Raw genomic sequence first — 10,444 nt, forward strand, 5'->3', positions numbered from 1 at the left:
GATACCATTCTGTGTAAAAAATGCTCCATTTAGGACTCAATTATATCATATTTTTTAAAATTAAGATTAATACATGTAAGCCGTTGATGGAAAGATGTTCAGTTACGAAGAGAAGCAAGTCTTTAACTATTTAATACTTAATACCTATATCAAAATATGAATTAAGTCTTAAGTTATTACAAGAGTGCAAATCTACCAGAGCACAGGATGTACATATGGACCTAATTCAAAACATCTAAATTGACAGATTTTGTTTCATTTCCATTCCCATATAGCACTGAAACTGTAACCTTTCAAGAAGAAAAACGAATCGTTTCCTTAAGTATGGTATATCTTCAAGGGGATAGTCACAAGAGCATGATGCATTGTCTGAGATGTATCTTTCAAGCCGATGGGAGTTTAAATCGCTACAACCGAGTCTGAGGCGAGAATGGATTATCTGACAGAATCTGGTACCATGGTTTAAGTGAAAATGTATATCAGCAACATTGTCCAAGTTAAGTTATCCTTATAACGGCAATACAGTAACGTAGTATTACACACAAAGCCCGCTTGTCAGTCCTTCACCTTCACTAAACAGCACCAACTGTGGACATACCCAGCATGACCCATGATGTTAAACTTACAGGGGTAAATGGTGATAAACCTTGTTCAGTTTTGAATATGTAGATGTAGGTTTAAAAGAAAGTACACGTAAAGCATATGCCTTTGTTGTCGAATGACAGCTTGTTTACTCCTGCTGTGTAGCACGTACGGGTAGGAGAAGTCCATGACACCCGAGGCAATGTCGGTCATCTTCTATCTGCAACATAAATTGTTTGGCCCGTGTGTCACTCCAAATTTCACCTCATGAAAAAAATTGACTGTGATATGGATGAAAGTAGGGACAGTTTATGATGACAACTTCTTTATTAACTGTAAAGGCGACGTTTTGGTATAGATCCTTATACCGTTGTCAAGCAAGGCTGAATAATGAACATTGTTCACAATTCAGCCTTGCTCGACAACGGTATATGGATCTTTATACCTTTACAGTAATTGTCCCTACTTTGTCGTCCGTCAACTTCTAAGTAATGCCTATCAAACATTTCTTGATACGGATGGTCTAATTCAAATCTGCCGTCAAACGATTCCACACCGTGATGTTGCTTTGGAAAGATGACGTTGGTAACGTTTCCTTGACAACAACCTAGATGGCTGAAAAGTTTTAGGAATTATGTTTGTGCGTGCAATGGCTCTGTCGGAAGACCTTATTGTGTCTCCCAACTGAAGATGCCGACCACACATTGGCACATGTGTCATGGGCTAAGCCATTCTTTAATGTTACAAGGATATATGTTTTTATAAGGATCGTGTCAAACGATGGCCCCGACGCGATAACTCAAATAAAAATTTAACAAGGATCGACTTTGTCGTTTTCATTAATTATTCATAGTTACATATGTTCAAAATTTATCTGGGTCATGAAGTGTCATCACACTGTCTCAGCAGATGGAGGACAGAAGCACGTTTTTCGAAAATGTTTACACTAGGATTGTTGACGGGACCATGTTTAATGACATGGTCATCTTTGGTGTTGACGGTTGCGTCACCGATGCTCACCGCGTATGTTCGAAAAGAAACCGTAGGTTAACCTGAACATTATTCCAAACGCCAAGTGTATATACAACAAAATGAGTGAATATCACTGGTGAAATTGAATAAATACCATCAATATGAAACTGAAGTTCATTCTCTTGTCAGTTCCTTCAAAACTTGGTTGACTTTAGTTCACCATCGTTAACTTAGCTCAGTTTCCTGTGAGACGATTCCTGTAATCCTCTATTGTTTTACCAATCAACCCGCTCGCTTCATTGGCTTGTCTACCTAAAGTAAAGGACGCGGGCATTCCAGGGAGATCCCGTTAGCTTGTGACATGTTTACTGCATGCTCCATCCCCGGATCCGGCTGACAGCATGGATCATCCTCCACCTCCATCCCTGTATAAGCATCAACGAAGGGACAAGACAATACCTGAGTGAGGGGGGTGAGCTGGGTTAAGGCCGCTGTGGACATTACTTCAGTTATCAGGACGCGTCTGCTGAATGTGTGAGAGAAGCTCGATGTGATGCATGTTTTGTAACATTAACCACATCGATGATTACCCACAAGCATGAGTATGGTGCTGACAACCCGATAATCATAATCAGAGAGACAAACCTAAGGGACGCAACTCTGCACAGCGAGATTTCTTCTTCAGAAGATATAAAGGGGAACCTGACAGAGGTGTAATGATATCGACATTTGTGGAATGACATTGCCTCTGTAAGAGTATGTTAAAGACATTTAAGGTGTGAGTTTGATCTTTACAAAATACCATACCTTCTCAAAATACTCATACAAAGATATATATATGTGTCCATTGCATAAACTTGGTAAACACTCGTTTTATACTCACACGTCCTAAGAGTAAAAAAATGTACACAAACCAAACTGGATGCAAAGGGCTTATTAGACGATCTACTATCAACAAATGTATGACAATCTGGACGTGAACAATAATGAACTGGTTCTTCAATGTATGCACAGAAACACTTTTATTTTGTGTAATCCATAATTTCATTAGAAATAGTTTACATACGTTACCTTATCAGGATGTTTCTGATCCACTGGCACATTTTATAACACAACTATTGGAATTAATTGGGGTGAATGTGTAGTAGTCTGAGCTGTTGTGCAATACATATAACAGTAGGTAATTGAACCATGTCACATTCACTTGGTGCCTGGCTGTACAACTGCAGTCCTAAAGGAAATCTGAAAAACAATTTCAAATAATATTTAGGAAATTACTGTCTTTCCTTAAACACCCAAAACGCCTTATCAAAGTGTATTAGTTCTACTGCCATTTGCATAAGTGATTCTCCGGCTTGATTTTTCCAAACAATTTTTATGGAACTATAACCCACGGATATTTAGATACATTTACAGTTTCCATGTTAAGGGTGAAGAAGGAAATACAATACTCACGTCTCACGGAGATGTCTGGCTGTGTTGAGTGAATGTATAAACTACAGCTATACCGAACTCAAAGGGAACACTAACTTTAGTTTCTTATAACCGTAGTTCGTTATAAACATATATGCAGCAAATATCTCGAACCAAGAAGTAAGTTTGTTATATCCGTCAGGTCGTTATCAGTGTGTTCGTTATAAACGCATTTTTAAAACTGTTTTTTTCTAAATTTTCAGGTTAGTAATGACTGGCAAGATTGCATGTGCTAGTCACTGCTAAAAGAGGGAGTCATAATCATGCAACATCTTTTCGATGAAACAAAACAAGCGAATTGACTACACAGGTAAGCTTAAGAGAAAATGCAAAGATCAAGATTGAGAGATAGAGCTTCACATGTTAGGGACATTCAGCCGCAGTATCTCACCATCTCACACATACACAATCAAAAACATCAAGGACATATGGACATATGATAACCCATTCCACAATCAAAGGAACATTTTTACATATCAAGGATATACAAACACAACACAACCCATCTCACTCTTACACAACCACATTTACACTAGACGTTCGTAATCAGTGTTATGAGTGATAGTGTTATTATAAATCTGAAATAAGATGTATCAAAAGCTTTGCAAATTTTAATTTTTACAAATCTTTATTCGTTTCACCAATGAAGAGCTATGACATCACTTTTGATATATTCAATGTTAGATCACCGTCAAGCGATGAGACATGCACCACCAGGGTAATTCCGGATAGATAGGTTGGTTGGTTGTTTTTTTAACGCCACACTCAGCAATATTCAAGCTATATGACGGCGGTCTGTAAATAATCGAGTGTGAACCAGACAATGCAATGATTAATACCATGTGCATCAACCAACGCAATTGGATTGATGACCGTGCATCAACCAAGTCAGCGAGCCTGACTACCCGATCCCGTTAGTCGCCTTTTACGACAAGTATAGTCGCCTTTTAAGCCAAGCATGGGTTGCTGAAGACCTTTTCTACCCCAGAAGGATAGATAGATACCCACTCAGTACCCCGACGTATTCGTGGCAAGTTTCAGTATACCCCGTATTCAGTCAGCTAACGTTGGTCGAGAGAATTCTTTGTATTTTCCTTATGTTCTTTAAATAATTTTGCATAATGAATATTACGCATGTGCACGGGCAGTTTCTAAAACACGAAATCGCAGGAAGGCGAGAAAATGAAATGTCGCCCTCACGCGAGAATTTGCAAATGTAAAAAATGTTGTATTTGGGATAACACTTTCTTATTAAAATACAGATTCTCGTACTAGTTTGGGGGTTGAGTCCAGTCCGGGGTTCGAACTCACACTGCCAGAGTGAGGCAGAGTGGTCTTTACCCTTTATCTAATACCTTCATTATTCAATTGACTTCTGATTTTGTTTATTGGTATTTTCCAAAAAAATTAAATATTGTATACTTGGTAGTGAGTGAGTGAGTAGGGTTAAAGCCGCTTTTAACATTATTCCAGTTATATTACGGCGTGTCAGCTTAATATGGGAGGAAAGCCCAAAGTGATGCAGGTCTCAGGCGTTTACCACTTCGGTGAAACCCACGAGCACGGGTATGGTGCTGACAAACCTAGAAACATGATCGGGGCGAACCTGGATTCGGACCCACAATCATAGGTTTCTGGCGTGCCCAAGGGACTCAACTCTGCACATCGAATCGGCGCCTTAGACGACTGGGCCACCCGTGACACCCGTACACATGGTAGATGTAGTGTGTGTGCTGTGTATATATTCTACTTAAATATTAACAAATATTATACAATAAATACTTACTTGTTTCTTTGTTACAGGCCCACTGAAAGAACACCGAGTCAGTTTTAGCAGTGAGGCTTGTCTCCGTCAGGTAGAGGTGACATGTGTTCGTGGTGGACAGGAATTCTCCCGCTATACACAACTCAGTCGTGTTACAGAAAGTCTTGCAGACACTCAGGCTTGTGACGGCCGCCGAGTCACTCCGCAGGCTGTCAGAGCCCTTATGTCCCGCAACCTCACTGAAGTTACATGGTTGACCTGACGTACAAGAAGTCAATGGATTTTCGCTTCTTATAAAGACTATAAGCGTCATATCTCTACACACCATGATAACAAGGATAGGCTCCACAGAGTATTTATGCTTGGCTACACAAAGACACATGAAAAAACAAACCAGTTTTAGAAATCCCCCAGAGAAGATACGCCTCACAAAGTTCAAAAGTAAAACCGTCAGCTTCAATAAACCCTGATTGCTCTTTGGGTTTATTCTTTAAATATTAGCTTTGGTCTTTAGGGTATTTTGATTATTAGGGATTTGTCATGTCTTCAGACAAAAATGACAAAAGATAAGGTCGATTAGAGGTTTAAACAAATGTATCATTACCTTTGGACACCAGACACATAATAAGAACAAGTAGAAACATCAGCATTCTTCTTGGCGTAATGCTCGAAGACGCTGAAACAGAAACACTGGTCTTAAACGGATCAGGTGAGGCGAAGGTGAAATGGGGTTTAACGTCGCGTTCAAGATTATCGCACTTCTATAGCGAGGTGCATGCCTGTGTATGTGTGTTTGGCTGCTAGTACTAGTCGGACTAATGCCGATTTATTGTGATAGCCCACTGAGATACCATGCCGCAGTTTAACATGAATACCCCACTCAAACACAGTATGCTGACTCCGAGCCGACCAGTCTTTGTTTTAGACCCTTAATGCCGAGCACCAGACAGGTGAACAGGTGAACGTCTTTTTGTATGACGCGGCAGGGTGTCGAACCACAGAACTTCCTCTCCCCGGGCAGACACTCCGTCCAGCAGACCACAGACTACAATTGTAAGGTTTACATACATACGCATGTCATGTATGGTGTCGACACTGAGTGTTCTCTGATTTCCGAAAGGCTTTTGTCCTTTTGCTTCCAGTTTTATAGTGTCTTTATATAAAGTACAGCGTCTATTATTGCTGTCATATGCTCACCGACTTTCCAAACACCCCGATGACATCATGAAAAATGTGCAACGATTCGTGAGGACTGGTTGTTTGGGTATTAATCACTTTCTTCTCCTTTTATCGAGGATAATGAGAGTACAATGTTCGGAGTATGAATAGCTGTTTGATATATTTTTATACGAAGGTAATTAATGTGCATTCAATGTATTGTATACCTGTCATCGTGTATCCATCCCGGTAACAACATTGAAAACCGGCCCTTCAAAATATGTCATAATGAGGTTGTTAAAACGCTGATATCGAACCCGATAGGCCCTGAGAACATGATGTTATATTGAGATGTTGTTTTGCGGAAACCAGAGAATAGATGGTAGATCAACTTCATTGAATTATGTTACTATTTTACGAACATTAAACATGGCTTTTTTTACGTAAGAGAACAAACAATATATCTTTTAATGTTCTTTAGACAGGTGATACGTGATATTGTGCATTATCACATTGTCTATTTAATTCATCGAAGTCTTTGAAGGTATACAAATTCAGTGCACGTTTGTAGATCATAGACTTATACGTCTTATTAGCATTTGAATGTGGTAATTATTTTATTCTTTGTTTCTAGTGAGGATAAATAAGAGAAGATAACATTCTTCTTTACAAAGCTGTATGGCGACTATCTTCCAGGGTTATCTGGTAATGATAGGTGAGATGAAATGGGGTTTAACGTCACGTCCAAGATTATTGCACTTATATAGCGACGCGCATGAACGTGTGTGTGTGGCTGCGTGTACTAGTCCGAACTGATGCCGATTTATAGTGCTAGCCCCACGGAGATATAATGCTGCAATCTAACATGAATACCTGACTCAGGCACAGTATACTGACTCCGAGCCGACCAGTCCTTGTTTTAGACCCTTAATGCCTTAATGACAGGGTAGCAACAAGTACCATCTTTAGACGTCTTTTGGCATGACGCGGTCGGGGATCGAACCCCGGACCGTCCTCTCTCCGGGCAAACGTTCTACCACTAGACGGAGGCGGTTCCGGTAATGATAAAACACATTGTTTTTAATTCATTTCCAGTTGAGGTCATGTATGCCTGCGTAATTGATTTTATCCAAAGTCAAAATGGATAATAGTATTTGATAACTGTTGCAATGTTTACTTAATTACCACGGTGGGTATATTTTCAAACGGACTATCTTTTGAAAGTGAACGTGTATATTATATCAGAAGCCCATCATTGAGAGTGTCCTCGTGTCATGGAAGTTCGATCACTTACGAAAAGTCGCTGAATATGTATTGTAACATTCATATAATTTTTTTTCAAATATCTTACCTGTGAACTTTTTTATTAATGACAAACATTTCCCAAATCCAGGTATTTCCATTGATATTGACACTCGCGGCATGGCCGCCCTCTCACTGTCAACAGAAGTGACCCAGAAAGCTACGTCACACAAGTTCGATCATTTGATTGGTTGGCTTGTCGCATAACCAGGATGACATGTATGGACGATCTCTGGTGTCAAAATCCGAATTAGAACAGTCCACAGTTGTTTAATGATATATTTGTCCATCAAACGTTAACGTTAAAGATTTACTTGGTTTAGGTGCTTGCTTTCCTTTTTGGGGTGCCGATTTCACAGTCTGGTGGGAAATAATTTTATTCAGAATGACGTCTTCGGTGATGGCCTCGACAACAGCGCTCAGAACGTTTCTCTTTTAAGTAGGCACAGCTTTCTTGAAAAGTACAGTCGTCTTGTCTTTAAAGAATCCTGCTACATTGTCCTCAGTAGGTGAAGTGGCATCCTTGTCTCCATCTGGCACACTTGAATCAATAACACCAGTATCAGGATGCAGCAAACGTTCAGTCGACTTAAAAACTGTTGATGGCGCAAAGTTGATATTGGCGGTGGTAGACTTGTCAAATGGGTAGAATCCACATTTCCTGAAAGAGGATTGCATTTTTGTTGGTGTCAGCGACAGGTTATAAGCTCTACAGCCAAGTTCACAAACAGAATGTTTATTTCCTGAACTTGTAGCATTTCCCGCATATACGTATGACGGAGGTTGTTGTAAATTATAGCAAAAGGTCCAAAGCAACCAACATCCATTGGCTGTAAAACATGGGACGTGTGTGCAGGCAGTACGAACAAAATAATGTGATGCTGACGTGCCCATTCGATGAGTGGAATAGATACGTGGGATCTATGACCATCGTACACAATAAAAAAGTGGACTATCTGCAGACGCGGCGACAGCATGCTTCAGGAGATGCTCTGTCAGATAGTGCTGAAACATCTCCGTGTTTGACCAGCCAGAGTCGCTTACAGTGCCTGCTGCTCCAGGGGTACTTCATGAAAGGAGTTCTTCCCGCATCCTCTTGCCCTTGAATACAAAATACGGTGGTATAGAACTACCAGACCCATTGCCGCAATCTATAACAGTTGTAGTACTTGATCTTGTTGTTGTCACTGCAGCTGGAATACTCTGACTCGATGTAACAACTGATGGTGGGGTATGATGCTCCACATGTCGATGAGGACATGTCTTCAGGTTGTACTTATCCATGATGTGCCCAAGCTCATTAAAATAATGAGTGACCGTCTCCTCTGAGGTAGCTCTCGCTCTCTGTATCTCAAGGGATCGTGGCTTCTTCACTGATAGATCAGGCCATCGCTTCATAAACCCATAGAAGCACTGAAGTGATAGGGGTTGTTCATCCTTTGACTTCTTTCCAACATATATTGCTAGGTCTGTGGCAATAGTAGTAACTTAAGCCTTTGTATAGCCATACCCAAAATTTGCCATGGCTTCAATATGTGAAACAAGTCCCTGTTCTTCTTCCATGGACAATAGTGGTTCTCTACCACTGGTACTACATTCAATAGAAACTTTCCCACTAATCCTGTCATGCAGTGTAGCAAATGGAACAGCAAAGGTAGTGGCAGCTTTCCTAATTGCCATTCCATCTAAAACAGCATTATATGCCTTGTCTAGGGCTGCAGACAAATATTGCCTTTATTGGCCTCTTCTGGTTGGTTCGCCATTGGTCAAAACCTGTAAAAATAAAGCTTTATTTTACATACATCAAAACTCCAGAGACAGAAGTTCTCAAAAAGCATAAAGTTTTCAATAAGAAATGACCCTAATTTGTTTCCACAGTTTTATATTTTGGCGAGCACATCACGTGTCTGATCACGTGACATTTACACCATGAAAGTAAACAAGCAGACGACAGGTGTGCCGTCGATTTACAACGTGGGCATTTATTACAATTGCCCTTATATTTAAGCTGATCAAGGTACATTTGTGATCTCGGATTAAAAAGTAGTTGTTTGCTGAATATGAGCTATTACTTACGTTTGGTAACTTGACAAGAAGCATTTTCAGACCCAAGAGAACGAAAGCGGTGTTGTCAGAAGAACAAAGCTGCAGTTACCGTAATTTCTCGTTACATATCGTGAGAAATATCATTCAAAATGGCCGATCGAAGTTACATGTCGATCGAATTTGTGTTGTTTGCATATATGTCTAAACATAAAACTACCGTGCTCAAGCTGACATACATTATGCATAGGTTGCGTTGCCGTGTAAATATAGCGTGCCAAGCTTTGCATGATCCATGGCAACTGGTTTGATGTTAAACTTACCATGCATAGTAAACACCTCCAATGTTAAGCAACAACGTGCCAGATTACATTGTCATGTGTACTATAGACGTTAAGTAAGTATGAAGTGTCTGAAGGAGAACAATGTATTAGGCTGTTTAATATTTAAGATTGCCATTTTCATACAATCGTGCCTCACAGGGTTATACTTGCTGAACATGTGGATAATAGGAGAACCGAACACTCCACACAGTACGTGTAGATTCACCCTCTTCTCCAATTGCATTGGGAACCCCAGAAGATTTTGATTATGGGTTCGAATCCCGGTTCGCCCCGAATGTTTCTAGGTTTGTCAGCACCATACCGTGCTCGTGGGTTTCACCAAAGTGGTAAAGGTCTGAGACCTGAATCACTTTGGGCTTTCCTCCCACATTAAGCTGGCATGTCGTGTTATAACTGGAATACTGTCAAAAGAGGCGTTAAACCCCACTCACTCACTCTTTTCCAATTGTCGTTGCATCACTGACTTTTCGTTCAGATTTATGATTTTTTAATCGTTTGAGTATTTTTCTGTATAATCTCTGTCATTACAAAGGCCATATATAGTACTAACTTGTCATGGAGGATGGTCATATTCTGACTTCTAGATTATAACTACATTGGATGAGGTTTCCTATTTCACTGTTAAATTATTGTTGCATCTGATGACAGTTTGACCTAAGTGAAAATAAATTTGCAGGAAGCCAATAGAAATAATGGACATAGAAGGAATCATGATGATATAGATAGTCTGTCTCACAGTCCCTGGACCATATTATTTTCCTTTCCGCCATCCGTTTCTGTAATGCAAAAGCCCTAAATGAATCAA

The 10,444-nt window shown here is 40.0% G+C and overlaps 1 pseudogene; it reads right to left on the reverse strand.

Moving 5' to 3' along the window:
• Window positions 1–7,522: 7,522 nt before the first annotated feature.
• Window positions 7,523–9,352, reverse strand: LOC139465559 (uncharacterized; annotated as a pseudogene).
• Between the last annotated feature and the right edge of the window lie 1,092 nt (window positions 9,353–10,444).

The sequence above is a fragment of the Haliotis cracherodii genome, unplaced genomic scaffold (assembly GCF_022045235.1).
Source record: "Haliotis cracherodii isolate W230 unplaced genomic scaffold, xgHalCrac1.p SCAF_18, whole genome shotgun sequence".
Taxonomy (NCBI): domain Eukaryota; kingdom Metazoa; phylum Mollusca; class Gastropoda; order Lepetellida; family Haliotidae; genus Haliotis; species Haliotis cracherodii.